At 35.6% G+C, this 27,213-nt stretch overlaps 1 long non-coding RNA gene across 1 annotated transcript; it reads left to right on the top strand.

Moving 5' to 3' along the window:
* Positions 1–223: 223 nt before the first annotated feature.
* On the top strand, positions 224–27,213 carry LOC138176072 (uncharacterized). The gene is made up of 3 exons (XR_011172154.1): positions 224–574; positions 12,584–12,829; positions 27,121–27,213. It is a non-coding gene; the product is annotated as an uncharacterized lncRNA (long non-coding RNA).

The following is a 27,213-nucleotide window of genomic DNA, read 5'->3' on the forward strand; positions in this document are numbered from 1 at the left end:
CATTCTGCCTATTTAGCCTCTTCATCCCTCAATGTGTGGTTAGCAAGTGTCGCAATCAGGGCAAAGCCTGCTATCATTCGGCCTTAATTAAAAAAGACACAAGCAGTGGAGCTGTGAATTAGAAATGTAGCATTGTACTACCCCTGATTAATTCGAGGCTCATGTTGGATTAATAACTCCAAACAAAGAACAAAAGGAAATTGTTATGCGAATTGCAGCCCTCCCAGGCCAGACAAAGGTCAAATCACAGGATTTCAATTTCATCCGGAGTCGCTTAATCAACTCCCTTGGAAGGAAGACCATATGTAGTTCTGAAAGCTGCCCATTGTAGTCATCTTGTCACCGGACCTGAGAGACAGCACAGTCATCATCCCAAACTGTTCTCAATGTTTCTCTTTCTTTCCTCTTTAATATGACAAAAACTTCATTATTATCTGTGATTAAAGAACAAGGGCTCTGTCCTGCAGAAAACATCCCTGACTACCACTGGCCTGTGGAAACTATTCTCCCTAGGGTGGATCACTCTGCGTTAAACACTCTTGTTGCTGAAGTGGAAATGATGGGAACCTTGGGGGTAAGTGAACACTATTTTAGAATTTGTGAGAGAAAAGGAAAAGAAAACTGGGCGTAGTTTGACATGGAAACTAGATTTGGGAATAACAGATTTCAAAGGTTTCAAAGAAAGAATCGATAGGATCCTGTAGTCTAATATTTTATTGCATAATTAGCACAGCAGGGATGGTAAGATGTCAAGAATAAAATTCTGTAAGCTCAAAGCAATAACAGGGAGGAAAGGGAAGAGTTGTACAAAACGATAGTAAGTTCATCTGATGTGGATGCACAGGGAACTCCTAGGGGTACTTAGATATTTTTTAAAATATGTGAACCAAAGATAGAAACAGGTAATTCAAAAGAAATGCAATAATATGACATTACCCAGTAAGAGTACTGTTGGGATATGAAATTAACTGAGGATGGTAAGTAATGCTGAGAAGAAAAAAAAAGTGTGTGTGTGTGTGTGTGTGTGTGTGTGTGTGTGTGTGGCTAGACTAGACACAAGGGGGAAAATTAAAGTAGTTATGGAACATAGGAGTATATTGAGTATAGGCCAGATGGGTTGGTATATCCAGCCCATACTCCATGCAATCCAGTATACCAGACTCCTGTTACTGGTGGGTGGGATGTTAATGGACAACTGGCAGAAGGCAAAACTACTCAGTTCTGACTTTGCTTGTTTTCTGTACCAAATAAATAATCTTTGAACTTTAAAGGTCAGAACAAAAATTGTTAGTAGAGAACTGATACACAAGAGAAGCAGGGAAATAGCAAGAGAAAACATAACTCACTCAAGAATTCAAGTATTTAGGCTCTGATGAATGACATCCAAGAATACTAAAAGAACAAGTGGTTGCGATTTTGAACCACTTGAAGTAATCATTGAAAGATTTTGAAGAACAACTTTTTAAAAAATGTTCCCAAAGGTGAAAGAAGTGTAAAGTCACTATTTTTTAAAAAAAGGAAAGAGACTAGGGCATGAAATATAGAGGTGAGTGAGCTTGACTTCAATTTCTTCCAAAATTCTAGAATTTATTATTTTATGGATTATTAGTGAATATATAGGAAAAGATATGATGATCAGCAAGAATATATTATCCTACCAATCTTACATAAGTTTTAAAAATTAACTCCATAAGTACAAGAAAGAAAGAAAGAAACAAGCAAGCAGGCAAACAAACTGGTTGCTTTAAGAAGTCGTGATTTCCACCTCACTGGAAGTCTTCAATCAAAGGCTAGATGACTGTGTTGTAGAAGGCATTCTTGTTCAGGTATGAATTGGTGTAGATGGTATTTGAGGTTCTTTCCTTTTTTCCCCCTTTTTTTGGAGGGCAATTAGGTTTAAGTGACTTGCCCAAGGTCACATGGTTAGTTTTTGTATTGTGTCTGAGGTCACATTTGAACTCAGGTCCTCCTGACTCCAGGGTTGGTGCTGTATTTACTGAGCCACCTAGATGCCCCCTTGGAGGTTCTTTCCAAATGATATTCTCTAATTCTAAAAAAACCAGGGTGGGGCAGGTGGATATTAATATATTTTTTGTTCTCTGATTAACTTGGATTCCCTAGAAGGGAAAATTGTAATCCTTAGATCATAAATTTACAATAAGTAAAACTTTTTACATTAAAAAAGTAAGAATAACAATAGTTTGCCCCAGTATCCTGATGAATTAAACACTGTCTTTCTAAACCAAGGATAATAGAGTCAAGTCTTATCTGGAGTGATTTTTTTGTACTTAGTACAATACACTAGGTGCTCAATAATATAACTGTCAAAACACAAAGTATTCATCTGAATAATTTAGAAATTGTCACATCTGTTTTCTTCAAGGGGAGCGATGATGGCCATCAGTTACAAAAACACCTCTATGAGGTACATTTCCAGTACCACATTCATGGCTCCTTTCATCAAGTATTAGAACTTGTGACAGACCCCATCTCCTAGTATCTATTTCCACAGAAAGACAGTTAGCTTGCAGTCAAGACCTACTTCTTTTGTTTAAATTTACTTTTAGTTTACTACATTCAGTTCCACAAGTTGATGAGTTCCAAAATTTTCTCCCCCTCCTCTCCTTCCCTCTTCCCTTCCATCCTGGAATGCAATCCAGCATAGGCTCTACATATACATTCACACCAAACATTACTCAAGTTGTAAAGAAGAATTGTAACCAATGGAATGAACAACAAGAAAGAAGAAACAAAACAAAACAAAAAAGAGAGAGCAAGTAGTTTGCTTCAATCTGCATTCAGATTCCATAATTCTTTTTCTGGATGTGGATAGCCTTATCATTATTATTTTTTGGAGTTTCCTTACAGCCTTGCATTGCTGAGAAGAGCCCAGTCTATTAACGTTAGTCATCACAGACACAATGTATCTATAATTGTGCATGATGCTCTCCTGGTTCTGCACCCCTCACTCAGCATCAGTTCATATAAGTCTCTCCAGGTTATTATTAAGTCTATCTGCTCCTTGTTTCTGATAGCACAATAGTTTTCCATTACATTCAAATACCACAACTTGTTTAGTCATTGCCTAATTGATGGGCATCCCCTTGATTTCCAATTCTGGGCCAGGACAAAAAGAGCTGCTATGAATATTTTTATACGTACGGGTACTACTCACACTTGTATGATGTCTTTGGTATACAGCTGGGTCAAAGTGTATGCACATGTTTATAGCCCTTTGGGCATAGTTCCAATTTGCTCTCCAGAATGGCTCACAACTCTACCAACAATGCATTAGAGTTCCAATTTTTCCAAATCTCCAGCATTTATTGTTTTCCTGTTTGTCATGTTAGCCAATCTGAAAGGTGAGATGTGTACCTAAGAGTTGTTTTGGTTTGCATTTCTCTAATCAATAGTGATTTAGAGGGGGCAGCTAGGTGGTGCAGTGAATAGAGCACCAGCCCTGGAGTAAGGAGGACCTGAATTCAAATCCTACCTCAGACACTTGACACACTTACTTAGCCATATGACTTTGGGCAAATCACTTAACCCCAATTGCCCTCCAAAAAAAAAAAGCAAAAGAAAAATAGTGATTTACAGCATTTTTTTCATATGATTATAGATAGCTTTAATTTCTTCCTCTCAAAACTGACTGTTCATATCCTTTGACCATTTATCAATTCGGGAATGACTTGTATTCTTACAAATTTGACTCAGTTCTCTGTATATTTTAGAAATGAGGTCTTTATAAGAGATTCTGGTTGTAAAAATTCTTTCCCAATTTTCTTCTTCCCTCCTAATCTTGGTTACATTGGCTTTGTTTGTACAAAACTTTTTAAATTTAATGTAATGAAAATTATCCATTTTGCATATTGTAATGCTCTGTATCTCTTATTTGATCATAAATTCTTCCCTGCTACATAAATCTGACAGGTAAACTATTCCTTTCTCTCCAACATTGTTTACAGTAAATATCAGACTTTATATCTAAGTCATGAATGCACTTTGACTTTATTTTGGTATATGGTGTAAGATATTGGTCTATGCCAAATTTCTGCCATACTATTTTCTAGCTTTCCTAGTAGTTTTTGTCAAATAGTGAGTTCTTATATACCAGAGCAGGAGTTTGGGGTTTATCCAACAGTAGATTACTATAGTCATTTACTACTGGGTCTTGTGTGCCTAATCTATTCCACTGATCTTCCACTCTATTTGTCTAACAGTACCACATAGTTTTGATGACTGCTGCTTTTTTAATGCAGTTTAAAATCTGGTATGGCTAGGCCATACTCCCTAGCATTTCTTTTCATTAATTCCCTTGACATTCTGGAACTTTTGTTCTTCCAGATGAATATTGTAATTATTTTTTCTAGCTCTATAAAATAATTTTTGGTAATTTGATTGGTTATGACACTGAATAAATAAATTAATTTCAGTAGAAATGTCATTTTTATTATATTGATTTGGCCTAACCATAAACTGAAGTTTTTACAATTATTTAGATCTGATTTTATTTGTGTGAAGACCTACTTCTAGTACATGCATTAGTTGTGTGACCCTAGATAATGCATTCTTTCTGTCTTCTAGGCAAATTTCCAAGAAGTTTCTGACCTAGATTAATAGAGGGAGTTTCCAAACTTGGAGTTCTCTCTTCTGAGGAAATCACAGCTCCAATACCTGTCCCTATTGCAGTTCTCCTAGGAGGTAACAATGAAATGGATAGAAACCTGAATTTGAAATCAAAAGAGACTAAACTTCAATCCTAGTTCTAATATTTTGTATCTCATGATATAGGGCAATTTACCAATATAGGCCTTGTTCTCATCTAAAAAGGAAGATTTTTTTCTTAGTTCTAAGTGGTATGACAGTCTAAGAAGTTGATATTTATAGAGAGGAGTATATCTCATTTGCCTAGTTATCAGAGGGCATCGTGTTGACTGAGCTAAAAAAAATTAAGGCTTTCCTATGACTTTAAAAAAGGAAAGAGTTCACCTCTATATAGTTCATCAAGGTATACAAAGTGCTTTCCTTTCAAGTAATATTAACTATTAACACTTAACAAAAGACTAAGTTTTGGGGAAGTTATATTACTTGTGCTAGATCACCTAGCCACTGAGGAAAAGTCAGGTAGAAGAGACACGTGGGTGAAGCACAGGTAAAAGAAAACTCGTGTTCTTGTCCCCCTAAGCTCTTCTTAAATCTCTTGTTGTTTTGGTTTTTTTTTTCCTATACTCTGCTTTATAGCTCATTAGGCATGAATGGCTACTGGAGAATAAGTGAACTCTGTTTCCTGAGATGAGAAAAGGTCCAAGAGAATTACCTATTGCGATTTAAAACTAATGCCTGAATTTTAAAGATTTAAAATTCAATGGTGGGTGGTAAGGGTGGGGAGAGGATGTATAAAGCACAATTTTATATGGTTTTTTAGAATTTTTGCTTCATCATTAGATTGAATGACATAAGGACCAATGCTCATTGAATAAAGTGTGACACTAAAAAGTCAAATGATGAACACATTCAGGAAGCATATTCACATATTTTATTACACATGGCAGAACAGCTGCAACAACATAGCCTGTTGAAGCTTATTCTTTAGAGTTCTTCTTAAACCTAGTTCATTTCCTTTGCTGGGAGGGTTATTATTTGATTAGTATAGTTAAAGACAAATCTCAGATGGTTAGATTTTCCATTGAAACAAATTTTAATGTTCTGATTTTTGTCTAAGACACAACTTGTCCAAATCCAACAAACAAGATGTGAAATTATACTCTAACTTTCATAATAAACCTTATGGTATTTGAATGGAGGAGAAATTTCATGAATTCTCTCCTTTTTTAATCAGTTTTCCCATTAGTTCCTAGGTGCAGACAATGAGGGAAGAATTGTGGCTAGTGCATGCTGACTTGATAGGAGAAAGACGCACCTATCTTCCTGTCTTCTCCAGCTTCATGCAGACCTCATCTGCTTTCTTCCTACCCAATCTTGTCTCTTTTCTTTCTATTGTCTGCTTCACTAATGTTCTGCTAGTTTCTTAAACCTAGTACCAGTATCATTACCATCTATTTCTTATACTTTCAGTTTTGACATGGATTTGGGTCATGAATGCTTGTTTAACTCAGCACTGAATATCCGCTTCTGATTACATTTTAAGTACTGCAGATACAGAGCTCTACTAGGATCATGTAGGTAGAAATGACTGGGTCCTCAAAAGCTATCTATTATAAGTCCCTCATTTTACGTATGAGGAAAATGATGACAAGATAAGTAAGTTGATAAGATCACAGTGGTAGTTAACTGCCAGAAATGGGAATTGAATCTATAATTCCTAACTCCCTATACTGTTCCTGGATCATGTGGAAATTAAAAGAACACTGTATTTAGGATGAAAAAATCAATAAACAAAAATAAAAGCCTTGAGTTCAAATTCAAGCTGCTACCCGTATGATCTCATGCAAGTCACTTTACTTCTCCAATCCACATATTTTTTCTATTTGTGAATGAGTTTAGAATATTGTCTCTGAAGTTTTCCAGTTTTAAATTCTATGAGTCTACTTGAGAGTTAGACAAGTCCTGTCTTATTTTCTGTTGCTGATAGCCATTCCTGATAGCTGATACTGTGATATAATAATTGCAAAATATGTTGCTTATTAAGAACACTATATAAACAGTAGCACCAACCATACCTAGCAATATATGTGATTAAATTAACTGTTAAAACTAATTGTTGGAAGCTAGGTGACGTAGTGAGTAAAGCACTGGCCCTGCAGTCAGGAGGACCCAAGTTCGGTTCCGGCCTCAGACACTTAACCCCCACACACACACAGAAAAAAACTAGCTGTGTAACCTTGGGCAAGTTACTTAACCCCAACTGCCCTCCAAAAGGCAAAAAAAAAAGGAAAAACTAATTGTTATATATGCAATAGCTACTTGTGCATGATATATATATATATATTCACACACATATATACATATATTATACTATATATATGTGAGTGCATGTATATATGCTTTTATAATAAACCTAATGATATTTGAATGGAGAAGAAATTTCATGAATACTGCTTTTTGAAAGTTAGAGTATAATATCTAAAATAAAATATTGTAGAAGGTGTCTATACATACATATTAGTCTTAACTCACTAAGTTCTCAAGTCCTCAGTAAATGTTCACCATAATTTTCCCAGGAATAAGTGAGCTACTCTTTAGTATAAAATTGGGTTCTTCAAGTTATTAGAGTACTATGAAATGAATTACCATTTGAGTATAATAAGTGAATAGTCTAATTGTTTGAAAAAAATATAATCAGGCTTCTCAGATATTTAACTTCAAGTTTACACTCTAGAAGATTTTGGATTGTTAAAAGAATTTATTTTGCTGTCTTCTAAAGTGGATCATTCACTCATTCAATTAAAATGTCAAGTGCAATTTTGTATTAATGAAGTTGTATATCATTACAATGAAGACTTATGCTTTGTTTTTCAAATATATTCATTGCAACCAAAGGGTAAGGAGATTCAAACTCTGTCATACCATCACAAAAAAGTAAGAATACATAACTGAAAGTGTACAATCTTATTTCAATCACTGTCTATTTGGCTTCTGTTGGCACCCAGAGCTTTCCCCAGGAAAATCAGACCTTGATTTCTATCACTGTCTAGAGGAGAAAAAAAAAAAGACAAGGCTTCTTAAAGGCCAGGCTAAAATAAAAATTTTAATGACTACAGTATGGGCTTTATTTTACTTGACCTCCCTAAAACAAACAAAATCTCATATAAAAGACTCACACTAAAGTTCATAAACAACCAAGACATTCTTTCCCATCTCCTCCAGTGAGTTCTACCTCCCCAGAAACCTATACTGTCCTTAAGATTAATTGCACCAAGGGGCAGAGCCAAGATGGCAGAGTAGAAGCAGGACCTCCCCACTGCTCCTCCTTCCACCTTCCCCAATCCATGTAAAAAGGGGACTCTAAACAAACTTTGGAGAGGCAGAACCCACAAAATGACACAGAGAAGCTAACCTCCTGCTGAGGACAGCCCAGCAGGCCTGCAGAAATCCAGTACAGTACTCTGGGAGCCAAGCCCAGCCCCATGCCAGGTTTTAGCCCCAGGGTAGGCCTGACCAGCTGGGCCAGAGGAACCCCAGATCAGCAGCAGGTGTGGCCATTTCCAGAATTATCAACACATAGATGCGAAGGACAAATTGAGAGGTCAATGCAGTCTGGACTTTGGGACCAGTAAGTGGGAGTGTGTGGCTTTTGTCCCCCGGGTCGAGAAGCCTCTGAGACTCCTGCACAGCCAGGTAGCACCACGTGGCAGCTTCAGCTCCTGGACTGCAGAGTGTAGGGGGACCAAGCATCAGTCTGAGGGGTAATCGCTCTTGCTTTAACCTGCTTGGATCTGGATTGCTGTCTAGGGTGGAGGTCCTGGGGTATATGCCCATCTTGCCAGAGCATGTGGAGGCTTCAGAGAAGGTACCTATCTAATACCTCTGGCAACTGAGAAAACCCCAGCATTTGGGACGAAAGCTCCCCTGTCTGGTGGCAGAGTCCTACTGTGGCAAAAAGCCCAGGGGTCAAGTGTCTGAGAGGCGACATGACCAGGTAAAGGAAATAAAGCAGACAGAAGATTCCAACACTAGACTCCCATTTTGGGGACAAAAAGGAGCAAAGAATGGAACAGGAGGAAGACAGTGAAGTCAGAACTCCTGCACCAAAAGCTTCAAAGGAAAATATGAGCTGCTTACAGGCCATAGAGGACTTTAAGAAGCAGATAAGAGAAGTTGAGGGAAAATTGGGAAGAGAAATGAGAACAATGCAAGAAAATTATGAAATGAGAGTCAACAGCCTGACTGAGGAAAATAACACTTTAAAAAACAGACTGACTCAAATGGCAAAAGAGGCTCAAAAAGGCAATGAGGAGAAGAATGCCTTTTAAAAAGCCGAATTTGCCAGATGGTAAAAGAATCTCAAAAGCTCAGTGAGGAGAATCATTGCTTCAGAATTAGACTGGAGCAAATGGAAGCTAAAGACTTTATGAGAAATCAAGATGCTGTTAAACACACCCAAACAAATGAAAGAATAGAAGGCAATGTGAAATATCTCATGGGGAAAACCACTGACCTGGAAAATAGATCTAGGAGAGATAATTTAAAAAATATTGGACTACCTGAAAGCCATGATCAAAGCAAGAACCTAGAAATCATCCTCCAGGAAGTTCTCAAAGAAAACTGCCCTGATGTTTTAGAACCAGAGGGCAAAATAGAGATTGAAAGAATCCACAGATCATCTCCTGAAAAAGATTGCAAAAACAAACCTCCTAGGAATATTATAGCCATGTTCTAGAATTCCCAGATTAAGGAGAGAATATTACAAGCAGCCAGGAAGAAACAATTTGAATATTGTGGAAACACAATCAGGATAACCCCGGATCTGGCAGCTTCTACACTGAGGGATCAAAGGGCTTGGAATATGATATTCCAGAGGTCAAAGGAGCTGGGTTTAAAACCAAGAGTCACCTACCCAGCAAAATTGAGTATCCTGTTTCAGGGGAAAATATGGTCATTCAGTGGAATAGAGGACTTTCAAGCATTCTTGCTGAAAAAACCACAGTTGAACAGAAAATTTGACATTCAGATACCAGAAGCAAGAGAAGTATGAGAAGGTAAACAGGGAAAAAAAATCATAAAGAACTTATCAAAGTTGAACTGTTAACACTCCTACATGGAAAAACAATTGTAACTTATGAAACTTTTCTCAGTAGTTGAAGGGAATAGAAATATATCTATATATCTATGTATCTATATGTCTATATATGAGGGTATATGGGCATATGAATACATATGTGAATGTGTGTATATATACTTACAGGTATACATAGATAGAGGTCACAGGACCAATTTAACAGGAAGGGATGATACTTACAAGGTGAAATTAAGAGGTGAGAGAGGAATATAATGAGAGGAGATGGGTAGAGACAGAATGGGGTAAACTATCTCATACAGAAGAGGCAAGGGAAAATGGTTACAATTGAGGGGAAGAATAGGAAGGCAAAAGGGAATGGGTCAACCTTATTCCCATTGAATTTGGCTTGGGGAGGGAATGAAATACCCAATAAATAGGGTATCTCACCCTACAGGAGAGTAGGGAGGAAGGGGATGAGAGGGCAGATGATGGAAGGGAGGGAAGCCTTGGGGGGAGGGAAGTTGTATTCACCCACTTTTGAAAAGGGATGTGATCAAAGTAGAGAATAGAACAAGTGGGAGGTAGGATAGGAGGGAGGGAAATATAGTCAGTCTTTTACAATATATCTACTATGTTATTGTTTTGCATTAGCCACACATGTACATCCTATATTGTACTGCTTATCTTCCCAGTAAGGGTGGGTGACAAGTGAGGAAGGGAATGAATCTGGAATTGAAAGTTTTAAAATCAAATATTCAAATATATATGTGTATATATATGTATATATATACTATTATTAATACTATTTTACATGTAATTGGGAAATAATATATACAGGCACTGGAGCATAGAGATCCACTGGAAAAGTTGAAAGGGTTATGGGAGAAAATATGGGAGAGAGAAGATTGGAGGAGGGGATATCCTGTGGGACTGCTATTTTGGGGTGGTGGGTAGGGGAAAAACGGGGAGAAAATTTGTAACTCAAAATCTGGCAGAAATGAATGATGTAAATCAGAAGTTAATAAAGCATTTGGAAAAAAAAAGATTAATTGCACCACCAAGGATCTTGCCTTCAGCCTCCAATCTCCCAGGTCCCACCTCATACTGAAAGGGTCAGACTCTCAGTTCACTCCCCTGGACTCGGCCTTACACATTACATGTAACTTACAGTACTAGTGAAAGTCAAGGTTTTGGATACTATGTGTCTCTATTTCTTCCTTCTCCTTGACTCTGGAAAAGGGTAGGTACAAGAACTCCTCTCAAGACCAGGATGTTTAGTCCAAGTACTCCTTTGTGTATTTTATGAATACTTCACTGAATTATTGCTTGTGTTTACACACACACACACATATATAATACACACACACACACACACCCCTATGTCTAAGGAACAAACTACATCTGTGAAACCTGCCTCCTCTCCTGTTTCCCATCTCTCCATTTCCTAGCCTCTAACCTTCATGTCTTTCATAGGTCCACTTTTAAAGTCAACTCTTAAGAGACTTCTGCCTCACATGAATGACCTATCTATAAACTGATCATCAATCACTATCAAAATGGTATAACAAATAGCCAAAGTTAGGCAAGAATTTCCTACTTTATTAGAAGACATCAGGAATATCAGAACAAAATCATTATTGGCAAGGGCAAGGAAGGACAATGCCTAACACACTCTTTGTATAAACTTTAAATATGGCTATCAGAAATTTTATATGTATACATATATGTATATCTGTATATGTATATTTCCTGAACTCTCCTGCTACTTTACTTTAGAAATCCAGATTTGCTTTTGATATTGTAATATAGAAACATCTAGATTTCCCTGTTTCCTTACCATAAAAAGTTTCATAACACATGGAAAAAAAAAACCTAAGTAATAGAAGAGTTTCTGATATTTTTGAGGAAATAAAATCATATTTAGGAAACAATTCTTAATAATTATAATTACAAAGGCTACAAAATAAATGAGTAAAAGGGCCACAAAGTATGATCTGTTATGTAGAAGAGTAACATAGTTATCCCAAAGAACTGAACAAACTCACTTTCCAGTTCTGAATCTAAAAGATAATATTCGAATTAAGTTAGTATGTGGCTTCATGTCTTGAAAAAAATTACAAAACCTTGGCTAATATCAATATACCTTTTCTGTTGCTGTTTTAAGAATGCAAATGCATTTTCTACATTTTTAAGTGTTGCTGTTTGGTTGTTTTTAGTTGTGTTGACTCTTCATTTCAATTTGAAATTTTAATTTTTTTTTTAAATTTTGAGAGTATTTTGCATCATAATATTAAAGTGAAATATTGGAAAAGAACTCAGTGGTTATATAATAGAAATACTTAGTATTATTATTAATAAAATGATAGCTAGAATTTTACAGTATAGATTATATGGTAGTCACTGTGCTAAACACTGTACAAATATTATCTCATTTTATCCTCACAACAACCTTGGAAGGCTGGTGTTATTATGCTTCCCATTTTACAGTTGAGGAAAATGTAAATGCAGCCAGCATTTAAATGACTTATCAGTGGTCATATAGAAAATGACAATCAAGGGGCAGCCAGGTGGAGCAGTGAGTAAGAGCGCCAGCCCCAGTGTCGGGGGACCTAGGATAGGTTCCGGCCTCACATACCTGGCACCCACCCAAAAAACAACTGACCATGTAACCTTGAGCAAGTTACTTAACCCCGATTGCTCCAAAAAAAATGACAATCTAATGTAACTCCTTCCAAACACAATTAGTAGAGACTCCTCATTGGGAATACCCCCACTATATAAATTAAGGTGCAATAATGCTACTAATAATGGAAAGTAACTATGAAACCTGAAATCAGTGTTCTTGACTGTGTAAAAACTTTTCATGAGAAATCAACAATATTCATTTTTATTTGTTTGGTTTAGTTCTTTCAGAATTACAAAGTGCATTTACATACATTATTCCTTTGAGGAAAAAGAATATGGAAAAAAAAGTATGATGCAGGAAGATGTCAAGTAATGATTGGGTCAAAAAGAATCAGATGAGATTCAAGATCCTTTTGAAACGGACAGAGACTTCCTTATCCTGTTAATAAGCAAACACAAAGCCAAGAAGACAGGAGAGAGAAAAGTACAGACTGGGAACTATAGAGAGTCACTAACAGCATTCTGGTAAGTAATTTACCTTGGGGTAATTTTGAGGCATAATATAATAGATCAAATATTAAATTCTGAGACCTACTTCAGTTGTCAGTAAGCTTAAGGTGTAATATAATGGAAAGAGTATTAAGTTCTTAGTGTGAGGACCTGGACTCATCTCCTGAATACTTGAGATACATACAACCTTGGGCAGGTTACTTTTCTTTGGGTACCAATCTCTTTATTTTTAAAATGAGGATCCCAGACTTGGTGATCTCTACCCTTCTTACCCAATTGTCTTTGATCCTATAATACAAGAGAAAATGAGGAGGAAGAGGAAGAGAATGAGGAAAAAGAGGAGGAGGAAGAAGAGGAGAAAAAGGAGAAGAAAGAAGAGGAGGAGAACTTATACGACATCAGTTTTGCAAAGAACTTTAGAAGTATTATTTCATTTTTTCCTCACAATCATCTGGGAGGAAGGTATTATTATTATTATGTCAATTTTATAGATAATGAAACTAAAGCAAACCAAGGTTAAGCGATTTGCCCTCCCAGAGACATAGCTAGTCAGTGTCTAAAACCAGATCTGAAGTCAGGGCCTCCTGAGTCCAGGCTCAACTCTTTATCCATTGCATCACCTCACTGCCAATTTTATACATGTTTTTGGAAAACAAAAACAAAAACAAATTCTATCATCAAATACAGAATTTCTGAGTGGATAGGCTTCAAAGAGATTAAAAGCAATGAAAAGTATTGACATTTATCAGTTCAATGTCTTTCTCTTTCTCGGAAACTGTCATTTTATTTGTTTTAAATTGTAACGTTGTAATTCCAAGCAAAGGCAACTTCCCAAGGTTCAAAATACCAGCATAGGTGCTCTCCTTTTTATTCAGTGAAAAATTAAGGACAGAATCAAAATATAGCATAATTCAAAATACAGCCTTTACCAAGTGTAATTCAATAATCTCCAAGTACTACCCCACCCCTGCACATTACATTCATTTAGTCCATCACAAAGCCCCTCTTCTCAAATGGAGCTTAGTTTCCAATCATAAGTAAAGTACATGATTTGTTTAATCACAGAGCACAAAAAAGTCAAAAGTTCCCCACCCCTGGATCACAATTGAATCTACTCCAGAGTTACCGCAAGCTTAAGCACAGCATTTAATACCCAAAGAAAGGTCTTTTCTTTATCTTGACCCCAGGCAAGTTCTCAGCAATCTTTGTTCCTGGGGAGACAAAGCTTAGCAAGGCCACAAGATACATTGCCAGTGTCTTCATTAATTCATTCTCTGTCTGCAGAACAGTCCTAGGACCCCTCAAAACATTAGCAAAACCCTCTTCCAAGATTTCTGTAAACATACAACAAGAAAATCCTTCTTCAGGGCTTCTCAACCAACAGCAAGGTTCCAGGACCTCTGCAACAACAGCACTGTCCTTCACCAGTGGGCAAATCTGACAAAAAAATATCAAAACAGACAGACAAAGTACCAGCATAACAGCCATGTCTCCTCAGTCCTTGGCAGCTCTGGGTGGCAGCTCTCAAAAGTCCTGGGCAATTCAAACTGGCCCTCACCAATCCTCTATGCCTCCAAGATGCTGCTTCCAAAAAGTTCTTCTGCCTCTCTCTTTTTTTGTGTCCCTCTCAATTTACCTCACCAGCTCCTCCCAGTTCAGCCATCTCTCTTCCTGTCAATAAGTCCATCCCACAAGTGGGATTCACAAGCTCTGGGTTTTAACACAATCAAACCAAAAAACAAGCCAATACAGGGGGATCTTTAAATTCCATTACTATTACAAATGTCTCTAACGATTTTCCCTCAGTAAATACTTTTTTGGAAAAAAAAATGAAATCTTAGCAGTCATTATTCTTTAAAGCATGGGCCTAACCTAGATGCAAATGATCCTTTCTTGATTTTGTGGTCATTCATAATTTTTGGGGGGAGAATGGGAATAAAAGGTTAAAAAAAATCTCTGTAAAATCTTTTAAACTCCCAAACATCAGCTCAACTAGTACCCCAATGAGACACTGACATTATAGCCATGAAAATACTTACAACAAGTCTCAAAACCAAAATAGTATTTTGAAACTGAAAATACCACAAATTCTGTTAACTACAATCCATATTACCCATACCAAACTCTCTTACTCTCAAGGTACCCAAATCCTTCTACCTAGAGTCTCTTCCACTGTGTTAGGGCCTTCAATTTCCATAGGTTTTATGATTATATATTTGTGCCTATGACAAATAAATCTATACAACCTAGCCAAGAATTTTCTGAGAAACTTCAGTCTTACATCACCAATTGGCCTTTGTGATGATCTCCAAAGTGGGGACCCACATTCTGACCTCTAAGAGGCTTGACCTGAAGAGTATGTAATCAGCTAATTAGAGGGTTTGTCTTTTTATGCCTGGAAACTAACACAATTCCAGGTACACAGTAGCTTCTTAATTTTTTTTATGGTTTAAAACTACTGAACTTTATTGGGCCTATAGATTGAGGTTCCCTCCTCTTCATACAAATTATATTTGAAATCTTCATTGCATAGGTAAATATAATGCTAAGATTAGCAGAGGGAAAATGATGGAAAACCTTTAAACCCTGCTGATGGCCAAATAGTCTTCTTCATTTATTACTTTTATAACTGGAAATTTCAGATATAGTTGCCATATTTAATAAAACATTAGAACCATAATGTCAATATAAAGAATTGAAAGATTTATTTTCAATGTAACATAAGAAAGGGAAAATTTTAAATGGATCAGAGGAGGGGGAGAATTAAACCTAATTGCAAAAAAAGGCAACAACAACAATAACAAAATATCATTCTGATAGCCTAAGTACCTCTATATAACATTTTCATGAGAATGATTTTCACACATACAAAGGTATCCTTACAAGAGTATTAGAAGAGAATAGGTAAATCTCTGCAAGTTGTATTCCTCAGAAGATTATAAGTTAATGAATACACAACCGACAGAAAGATATGGTGAACACAAGATCCTATTGTGCTCATTGTTTAACCATAGAAGAAATATTTGATACATAAAAGCAAAAAATGACCTTAAAGGTTTTTTTTCCCATGAGGCATCATATTTCATGTCACAATTATTAAAAATCCTTTAAAACATAATAATACACATTATCTTATTCAATGAATCTCTGATAAATGGCATTTGACCCTGTTATATATGTAGAAGATCCAGTGTTGAGCACAATTTAAAGTAGAATTCTCTTGAGATACTTGCTTGATATAGTCCTTTTTTATGGCTGACATTGTAATAATTCAAACTTCAGGACATTAAAGAATAATAATCAGGTGCAAGACCACTCAAAAGAGTTTGGTCTAACTATGCATATAATTTATATTAAGTGACCAAACAATGCCTGCTCTCTGAGACTTGGTCAAATGCTGCAAATGAACAATGAATTGGAATTTGAGTTAAACAGGAGAAAAAGAGCAGGCTGGATTGATTTTTAAAATAATGAATTAGGAAAAATATTTGACCTTGAGCAGTTGATGATTCAAGCAAAATTTGTAGATTTTTTCCACTATTTTCTCCTGCTAATCCTAGCACTTTCCTTAGCTATGTATTTCAGACTTCAAATATAATTTATGTGAAGAGTTACATGAGGGGAACCACAGTCAGTACTTCTAATTTTCTTTCTTTTTTCATCAACAAATACAGAGATAAATAGATGAAGAGGGGGATCCTCATAAGGAAAAGCCAAGAGAAAAGTCAGCAGAGACACTAAAGAAAAGAGTAAAGAAAATGAGACTATTATAATAAGTTAACGATGTAGGGGGCAGGAGAAACAGCAAGGTGAAATTGCCAGAAGAGGAAAATAATCTTGTGATGATAATTAGAACATCAGAAATGAGAAATGAACACCCACAAGAACTACCAAAGGAAGTTAGATGCTTAATAAAATAATTCAAAAAATATGTAAAGAAGAACAAAGTACTTAAGGAAGAATGGAAAAATTAATCAAGTGAACTGGACAATTAGGGTAGATGGGCAGAAATTCTTAAAGAAATGATATTTAGAAAAAATGAAAATAGAGTACAAAAATGTATAGAATATAAAAAATCAGAACAAAATAAAAAAAATTGGAAGTGTGGTATAGGTCTCTACAAATGAAAGCAACCAGACTTGAAGGTAAAACTGAAAAGAAAATCTGAGAATTACTGGTCTATCAAAATTGTAGAATTAAATACAAAACAAATATTATATTTGGGGAAATTATAGAATAAAATTATATGTACATTTTTGAAAATGAGGTCAATATAGAATCCACAGAATGCCATTAGAGAATAATCACAAAAATAACTCATCCTGAAATGTAATTGCCAAATTCTAAAGATTCAGTGACAATGACAGACATTCCAGAAAAAGATGCTATAGAAGTTTTTCACAAATGAGTGTGATTCATGTGGCATTATTCATTAATAGTAGGAAGTGAAAGAAAATACTGAAATATTAAACCAAAAAAGAAATGAAAGTCAACTTACAACACAAAACAGAGATAGCACAAAGCTGTACATGTTTCTCTATGAAAGAGGTGCAGATTCAACAGGATAACAAATTTTGAATCATTCCTTTACAGAATACCAGAGATAAACAGGGCTTTAAATATAAACTCAGCAAAAAAAGAAAGAAAGAAAGACACAAAGGTAAATAAGTCTACTTCACATGAAAAGGCTTTGATGCTTCAGTGATATCCTGTAAGGATGAGACAAGACTATTATTTAGTAGTTGTAGCATGTTTTACCTACGTTCCAAGTAGGAGGATAGAGAAAGAAAGGGAGAAAAAGAGAAGGGAAGAAAAAGAAATGAATTAGTGGTTCTTAAAATCAGTGCACCACAGACCAATATTATTATTTTTTTTAAGTATGGGTATGGTAAAGAAAAGAGGCCTCCTGTACCACTATTTTATCTGAGCTGCACAAGGCAAGTATTAAAAAGATTGTTCTCAGTGAAAGTGTAATCAGATAATTTGTGTCTGAGCAGAGTAAGGTAAGAGAGAAGTATATCTCTGTGAAAAGGTAGAGATTGGAATAAGATCGCATCAAGTCAAACAAGATAGTGGTTCATAGGTATTTTCTTTTAATGTAACATCTTAAAATTTAGATCCCAGTGATACAAGAGTTTGGAGGTTGGGAATGTCTGTTTGCAAACATCATGATCATATCAATCAATCAAAGTAAGTTGAATGTAATTATGGAATGCAGTCAGGTGGCACATTGGATAGAGTGCCAGGTCAGGAAGACAGTTGAAATCTAGCCTCAGGCACAGGTTTTTGATCCTGTGAAACCCACTTTTTGATCTCAATTTCCTGATCTGAGAATGAACTGGAGAAAGAAATAGCAAAGCACTGCAATATCTTTGCCAAAAAAGCCCCAAAGTGGTCATGAAGAGTTAGACAAGACTGAAAATAACTAATCAAAAATAATGACTAACCAAAAAGAAAATTTGAAGGAAGAAAAAAAACAATTACTTGAATATTACTAAACTAATTACATTAAAAATGGAAAAGTTATGGAACAGATAAAAAAAACCTAAACCATATTTTGCATATATGAAAACTACTTGAAGCAAAAAAATCTAGAATCATGCTAAGGGATTGAATAAAATGTATTAAGCTTTAGCTGAAGTTCAAAAATTAGAAATGCAATCATGATTTTTTATAATATAAGAGGCCACCATAAACAAATAAATATATTTTACACATACCCACATCCACACTGAATGGCATACCATCAAATTACTTAGGTTAAAAGATAATGATGATGATGATAGCACTTATAGAGCACTTTAAGTGTGGAAAAAACGCTAGATAGATAAATAAAATACAGACACAAACATAGTCATATACATAGAACAATAGGGTATGAAGAACCCATAAGATAATGTAGCAAGTCATATTCAACATTATTTTTAGACCAAAAGTTGACCTAGACAGAAAATAATAAGTGGGTAAAAGAATAAATCATAAGAAATTATGTTTAAATTACACTAAAGGGAACAAAATTGTGAGAAAACTTACTAAAATATGTGAAATCTAGGTAAAGCAGTCCTTACCGGAAATGTGATATTCATTCTCCTTTTCTCCCAGAATTTATTTTTAGTTTTCAACATTCATTTACAAAAGACATTGAGTTCCAAATTTTCTTCCCATCTCTCCTCTACCCCTCACCCCAAGATGGCAGGCATACTGATTACCTCTTTCTGCAGTCTGCCCTCCCTTCCATCCCATGATATTCATACTTCAAGAAACACACACAGACACAAAGAAACAAACCTAGAGAAAGGAGGACCTCAATAACTCACTGGCAGGAGCCAGCCATTCTGGGATTTAATATTTGAACAAGAAAGAATCTATGGCACAAGGGCAATGGGCAAAAGCAAAAAAGATAAATGTGAGCTGTGACACAGAAGAAAATTATCTCAGAGGGTTGTTGGTTGTGATGAGCCCCTCAGAACAGACTACTAGAGCTCCAGCCACTGGTAATACCCAACTTTTCAAAGACTGCAGGAAGTTCTAAGGAAAGGTCTGCTCTTTCCCCTGTTTTCTCTACTTGTACCTAACCATTAATGTACCCAAGTGTTTCTAGCAACCTGAATTTTGGTTCAACCATAGAAAGGCCAGAGATTAACTGAAGAGAAATATAAATTGAAATTAGGCCAGAGAATTAAAGCTGTGGCTTAATTCTAGGAACATTTCTTGCTAGGGGTTCTGAGCTGTTTGTACTTCTGAGTTTTGGCTAATATATATTCTCTAAAGCATCAGAGTAAGTAAACTTTTGGACTTGAGGGTGTATTGTTTTGCCCCTATGCTAAATAATGAGATGATTATTTTTGTTGCTGTTTGTCCAGAGACAAATGGTATGGAGGAGGCAAAGGAAGAACAGGCCCATAGCCCTATCCACAGTGTCACTCACAACCATTGTTATTATAAGCACATCTGAAATTTTAATTAACAAAAATAAAGAATGACTAATGAAAATCATGAAATTTAAAAGAAAATAGAAAACAAATGAAGTATAAATCCTCCAAAAGATAATAAGGCAGCATAACATTGAAAACAAAAGACTGAAAAATGAAATACAAAGCTCAGATTATTTCCAAGAACTATTAAAATTTATAAACCATTAGTCAAATTAATTTTTTGCAGAGGAAAACTAAATTACCAAGAATAAAAAGGAAAAGGGAGAAGAAAGAAAATTCTCAGAATCTACTATATCGTGATATGATAATATTTAAATCAATTATTAAATACAAAATATTAACTATTCAAATGAATAAAACATGAGTTGAAAAATCTGAGCAACTCAATCTCCAAGACACTAAACAAGTCACAAAATAAAATAATAGACCACCTTGTTAAAATTTTTTATAAATATATTTTTTTCAAACTATAATGAAGAAATCCTTAAGGCACATATACTATCCTCAAAAAAAAGCATAAGAAAGCACTCTACCAAACTATGAGACAATTAGCATACATGGCATCAAAAAAGGGAAATGAAGCACATAAAGTTACCTAAAATAAACATCACTAATGAATTTTCACATGAAAAACAAATATAATATTATCAATGAAGCTGATGGCAAAATATCTTCTCAAAATTTTAATTACCATTCTTATTCAAAACTAGCCTTTCCATTCAAGTAATTGATCTCTCTCTTCCCCTCCAGGAATTTTCATCATTCCCTCTCTTTGTTTCATCTTCAGTCTCTCCTTATCCTTTGGATTTTTCCCTACTCTTTATAAATGATCTAGGTCTACCCATCTAAAAAGAATAATTGAAAGAAAAAAAAAGCCTTTTATTTGACTCTGCAACCCTTTCCAGTTATCATCCTATCTATCTCTTCTCTCCTTCATTGCCAATTTTCCCCCTTTACTTTTTTTCTCTTACTTTTACTTGCTTCTCTTTCCCTTGGCATCTCCAAATTTAAACTTACATATACTCAACTAAAATTTCCTTTATCAAAACTGCTATCATCTTTCAACTCCTAATTCCAATAGTCATTCCTAAGCCCTCATACAACTTTATGAAGCATCCTTTATTAACAATCATTAAAGTACAAAGGTAGAAATTGTCATGTACACTAAATCATTACACATTCATTCTCTTTGATGTTTTTATTTAGCTTTCTTTGAGGTAGTTGTTGGGAACTGACTTTTGTACGAAAACTAGATGTATCAGTAATGGAAAAAAAACTTTTCAAAAATTTATTACAAACTTAGACACCAGGAAAAATATATCCATAATTGTTGTTTTTTTTTTTTTGCATGATGAGGACAGCCCTTTATCTTCCCCAAAGCCTCCAATCAACATTTTTTTGCATGCAAATATCATGAATTAAGTGATTTAGGACCAAAGAATTTGTCTTAAGATATGATGATTACTAAGAGGATATGTTATATTATACTATGATGATAAAAGCAAAATCCTTCCATCTTTTCTTGGATTACTTTTAATGCTCAAGTCAAAGAACACTAAGTGAACAATAAGGCATGCCTTCTGTGAATGACTGAATATTGAATCAGATTTTAACTAGACAAGGGATGGCATAATTACAATTCAACATGAACATTCATTAGCATTATACATTTATTTAGTGGTATTTAACAGGTTTACAATGGCTTCAATTATCTCTGAGATACACACACACACATATATTTAATGTGGAGAAGGGGTAAAAAGAACAAATAATTTGCCCCAAACCTTAAGGAAACTGCTGATTTGACTCACTAGATATCACTTTGGTCAAGAACTAGTAACATCTTAAGAAGAATCAACAATATGTTATTTTATTATTGGATATTAATTATTATTATTATTAAATGCTTTATTTTAACTTCTAGTTTATATTATTCATTTCCAAAATATTTTGAGTTACAAATTTTCTCCCCATTTTCCCCTACCCACCACCCCAAAATAGTGATCCCACTAGATATCCCCTCCTCTAATCTGCTCTCTCTCATATCTTCTCTCATATCCCCTCAGACTTTCCAGTAGGACATGCTAGATCTCTATGCCCCAGTGCCTTTATATCTTATTTCCCAGTTACATGTAAAATAATATTAATAATAGTATATATATTTAACATTTGATTTTAAACCTTTGAATTCCAGATTCATTTCCTTCCTCCCTTGTCACTCACCCTTACTGGGAAGATAAGCAATTCAATATAGGTTGTACATGTGCAGCTATGCAAAACATTTCCATATTTTATAAAAGACTGACTATATTTCCCTCCCTCCTTTCCCACCTCCCATTTGTTCTATTCTCTACTTTGATCCTGTCCCTTTTCAAAAGTGGGTGCTTCAAACTTCCCTTCCTCCCAGCCTGCCTTCCCTTCCACAATCCCCCCTATCATCCCCTTTCTGAGATACCCTATTTAGTGTGTATATCATTCCCTCCCTAAGCCAAATTCAATAAGAATGAGGTTGACCCATTCCCTTTTGTCTTCCTTTTCTTCCCCTCCATTGTGACCATTTTCCCTTGCCTTTCCTATATGAGATAGTTTTCCCCATTCTGTCTCTCCCCATCTCCTCTCATTATATTCCTCTCTCACCTCTTAATTTCACCTTTTAAGTACCATCCCTTCCTATTAAATTAGTTCTGTGTCCTCTATCTATGTATATTAATTATTATTTATAAATGTTGCAATGGGAATGTAAATTTATGTTGATGCCATCTTTCTAAGATTATATTGTGTAAGATTTTCCCTGCCCCTAGATCCTTTGATAGGCTTAAGCCCACCTGGAGCCTGTGGCAAGAGGCTTGTTTTTCAGGAAATACTTTGTGATTGGGAAGTGGGTCAAGAGGGTTGTTACATTCTCTGAGCCAGGAGAAGGCTATATAAATCTTAATGTGAGACTTTGTTTTGGGGCTCACTTTGAGAAATGTTGTGTGATTTGACCAGATGAGACTCTGGGAAGCCGTTGAGAGCTCCACAGCTTTGAAGACCCAGGTGTTGATGCTTCCCTCTCTAGTAACTGTGACTAGGTATGGATGTAATGGTTGGACAGTTGGAGGCCCGTCTGCTGAAATGTTTCTCTGTCTTGCAACTTTTGCTTGTAACCTGTCTGTATACTCTGAAATTTGGGGTGCTGACTTTTTCCCCTGAACTAGGTAAATGATATGTTTGATTGATTAAAGCAAGATTGTCAACCCATTTTGAGTTTCTTTCCTTTAGAAAAGGAGATCTAAGAACATGTGTTGGCAGCCACCCTGGGATGCTGGGGTGCTTTCTGCTACAATGTGTAACAAGACCAAAGACACACGAAAAAGTTTTAAAAGAATTCCAGGAAATCATATTAAAGTATATCAATATAAAGAAATACCATTCAGTTATCCCATACCTCACATCACCCTAACATCATCCCTTTCTGAAAACTAGGCACAAATAGCTTAACTATCCTCCCAGGCTGTCCTTCAAGGGCATATCCCACTATTGGAATGAGGCAGTCTGAATCCCTGCTTCTCCTTACAAGAGGTGGCAAACCATCTTTTCAATGACCCAGGCTTGTAACCTAATTGTTATCCTTGATTTCTCCACTATCTCTCATTCCTCCCCCTCCCCCTATAAACAATTTGTTGTCATTCCCTTTGAGGGCTACCTTTGTAACATCTTCCAAATAAATTATGTTCTCTTTTCTGATACTGTCACCAGCCTGGAGTCCACCTATACAATAACACCTATACAATAACAGACTCTTTGTGGGCCTCCCTGACTCAAATCTCTCCCAACTTCAGTCCATATTCTTTTTTTTCTTTTTATTTAGCATTTTATTTTCCCCAGTTCCATAAAGAAATTTAACATTCATTTTTAAAACTCCAATTTCCCAATTCTCTCTTTCTCCCTCCCCACACCATTGTAAAGACAAACAATTTGATCCATCGGTGGTAATGCAAAACATTTTCATAATAGTTATGTTGTGAAAGAAAATATAGACAAAAAACTCTCAAGAAAAATAAAGTTAACAAGATATGCTTCAATCTGTATCCAAACACCATTAGTTCTTTTTCTTAGGATAGATAGCATTTTCCATCCTAAGTCCTTCAGAGTTGTCTTGGGTTGTTTTATTGCTGAGAATAGATAAGTCATTCATAGCTGATCATCTTACAATAATGCTGTTACATTGTCCATAGTACATTTCACTTTGCATCAGCCCATGCAAGTCTTTGCAGGTTTTTTCTGAGAGCATCCTGCTCATCATTTCTTATAGGACAACAGTATTCCATCATACCAATCACATACCATGACTTGCTCAGCCATTCTGTCACTAATGGGCATCCCCTCAATTTCTAATACTTTGCCACCAGAAATGAGGTGGTATTAATATTTTTGTACATTATGGGTTCTTTTCCTTCTTTTATCTCTTGGGGTAGAGACCTAATAGTGATATTGCTAGGTTAAAGGGTATGCATGGTTTTTTAGCCCTCTTGGCACAGTTCTGAATTCCTCTACAGAATGGTTGAATCAGTTCACTACTCCACTATCAATGCATCAATGACTCATTTTTCCCACTCCAACATTTGTCATTTACCTGTTCTGTCCTATTAGCCAATCTAATAGATATGAGAAAGTACCTCAGAACTGTTGTAATTTGCATTTCTCCAGTCAATAGTGAGAGTATTTTTTTCATATAGCTAAAGATGGCTTGATTGCTTTATTTGAAAACTGATCACAACTTTTGATCATTTATCAATTGGAGAATTAGCTCTTATTTTATCAATGTGACTCAATTCTCTATATGAGAAATGAGGCTTTTATCAGAGAAACTTTATTCAAAAAATTTTTCCATAGTTACTATAGCTAACTCCATCCTACCCCCCTCATTTATTTTATTCTCTCTCCTTTCATCCTGTCCCTCTTCAAAAGTGTTTTGCTTCTCACTACCCCTTCCCCCAATATGCTTGCCCTTCTATCACACACATCCCTTCTCTTATCCCCTTCCCCTCCTACTTTCATGTAGGGTAAGGTAGTTTTCTACATCCAATTGTTTGTGTGTGTGTGTGTGGGTATGTGTGTGTATACTATTCCATCTTTGAGTCAATTCTGATGGGAATAAGGTTCACTAATGCCCCCTCAAGTCTTCCCTCATTCCTCCACTATAAAAGCTTTTCCTTGCGTCCTTTATGTGAGATAATTTACCCCACTTTACCTCTCCCTTTTTCTCCCAGTATATTCCTCTCTTACCACTTGATTTTATTTTTAGATATTGTCCCTTCATATACAACTCACACCTGTGCCCTCTGTCTATATACATATTTTACCATATAATCATTGCAGATTTTATGCCAAAATTTTTGCAAAAAAGTGGGGTGTGACCATTATGTGAAGGTTTAAAAATATCTGTGCTGGCATTATTTAAAAATCATTTGTTACTAAACTGTTTTTGGTTAAAATTAGGATGCTCACAATATTCATGATTGTACATTACAATTTAATACTGGCAATGTATATGCACTGAGAATTCTAGACTTAGGATTCACAGTGCACAAGAGATAAATGTGTATTCATATGCCACTAGTGAATACATTGCTGCTCTGTTTACCTTTTAAGCAGCATGATTAACAGAATTATATCATGTGAAAATGGCACAATGAAATGTTATTAACTGATTTTTAGACTGAAAAAAACAGGATGAGAAAATTATGTGGTGGCAATGATTATATGGTGAAATATGGTATATTCCTACTAACTACCCTAATAATAAGAAAGGTCTTATTAGTCACAAATATAATCTTTCCATGTAGGAATTAAAACAGCTTAAACTTATTAAATGCAGTATGATTTTCCTTTCCTCTTTACCTTTTTATACTTCTCTTGAGTCTTGTATTTGAAAGATATTCTATTAAGCTCTTGTCTTTTCATCAAGAATGCTTGAAAGTCCTTTATTTCATTGAATATCCATATTTTCCCCCAAAGTATTATACTCAGTTTTGCTGGGTAGGTGATTCTTGCTTATAATCCTAGCTCCTTTGCCCTCTGGAATATCATATTCCAAGTCCCCCAATCCCATTTTCTTTTCAGCTGTCAAACTGATCATTCTACAACTCAGATAAAGCCTTATCATCCTCTTTTTCAATAAACTTCTGTGGCTTTCTATTACCCCAAGAAACAAGAAATAAAGTCATCTACATGGTTTTCAAAGTCCTTCATAACCTGATTCCCCCTCTACTTTTCCAGTCTTCTTTCCCTTATTCCCATTCCCCTTCCCCACCACATACACTTTGATTAAGTAACATTCCTTATTGATCTTTAAATCTGGAGCTCTCGTCTTTCTCATCTCTGTCTCCTAACCTCCCTGACTTCGAGCTAAAATCCTGTCTTCTATAAGAAGTCTTTCCAATTGCCCTTAATGTTTTTGTTTGCTTTTACCTTTCCTTGTATCCTCAGCACTTGGTACAATGCCTGGCATATAGTAAACACTTGATAAATTCTTGTTGTGGACTACTCAGCTACATAAAGGAAAAAGTGAACAACTTGAAGGAGGAGAGTGTAGAAGATGTAGAGAGCACAGAGCAAATATAAGAGTCAACTTGAAGGGGCGGCCAGGTGGCTCAGAGAGTAAGAGTACTGGCTCCAGTGTTGGGGCGACCTGGAGATTGAATCCCGGGCTCAGACACTCAGCACCACACCCAGAAATAACTGGCCGTGTAACCTTGAGCAAGTTACTTAACCCCCATTGCTTAAAAAAAAAAAAGAAAAAAAAAGAGTCAACTTGAGAGGGAAAGAACTTCTGTATCTGAGGGAGAAGGGGCTAAAATTCATGTGTAATCACTCCTTAGAGTTCAATCAGGGCAGGGGTTCAGTCTAAATCCCTAGTACTTTCAGCTATAGGAGGTTGAGAACATACAGTCTTGGGGATTCTATGTATCAGAGGAAGTGGGAGTTTCCAAAGAATGAGTGGACAACCGGGAGACAAAAAATAGAGAATACAAGAAAAAGACCAAAAGATCAAAATTTCATTGGAAGAAGTTAGAGTAAACACTTAACTTTAAACAGATAAACCAGAGAGTCTCATAAAGACAAAAAGAATGAATAAAAATTTAAAGAGAAGCAAAAGTATTATAAACACATATTGAATTTTGAAGTAAAATTAATCCAAACTATAAAAAAAAGAAGTTTCTGGGGTGGGAAAGTGAAAAGACCTGGGGTAGAATATAGGAAACATGTCTGAAAATCCAAAGCATATAACAAGTTCAAAATCAAGCAATACATTTCACAAGCCACTGACAGGAGGACTTTGAAATATGAAGGAATGTCAATTTGAGTAAATTGAAATTATTTTTCAAGCAGGAAAAGCTGAAGAAAAGATGGAGAAAGTATTTGCCACAAACTGCAATAAGATATAGTGCAAAGAATTCCTGAAGAAAAAAACAAATAGGT

The sequence above is a fragment of the Petaurus breviceps genome, unplaced genomic scaffold, assembly GCF_028583685.1.
Source record: "Petaurus breviceps papuanus isolate PSGF00001 unplaced genomic scaffold, PetGlider_PUasm1.0 81, whole genome shotgun sequence".
Classification (NCBI taxonomy): Eukaryota; Metazoa; Chordata; class Mammalia; order Diprotodontia; family Petauridae; genus Petaurus; species Petaurus breviceps.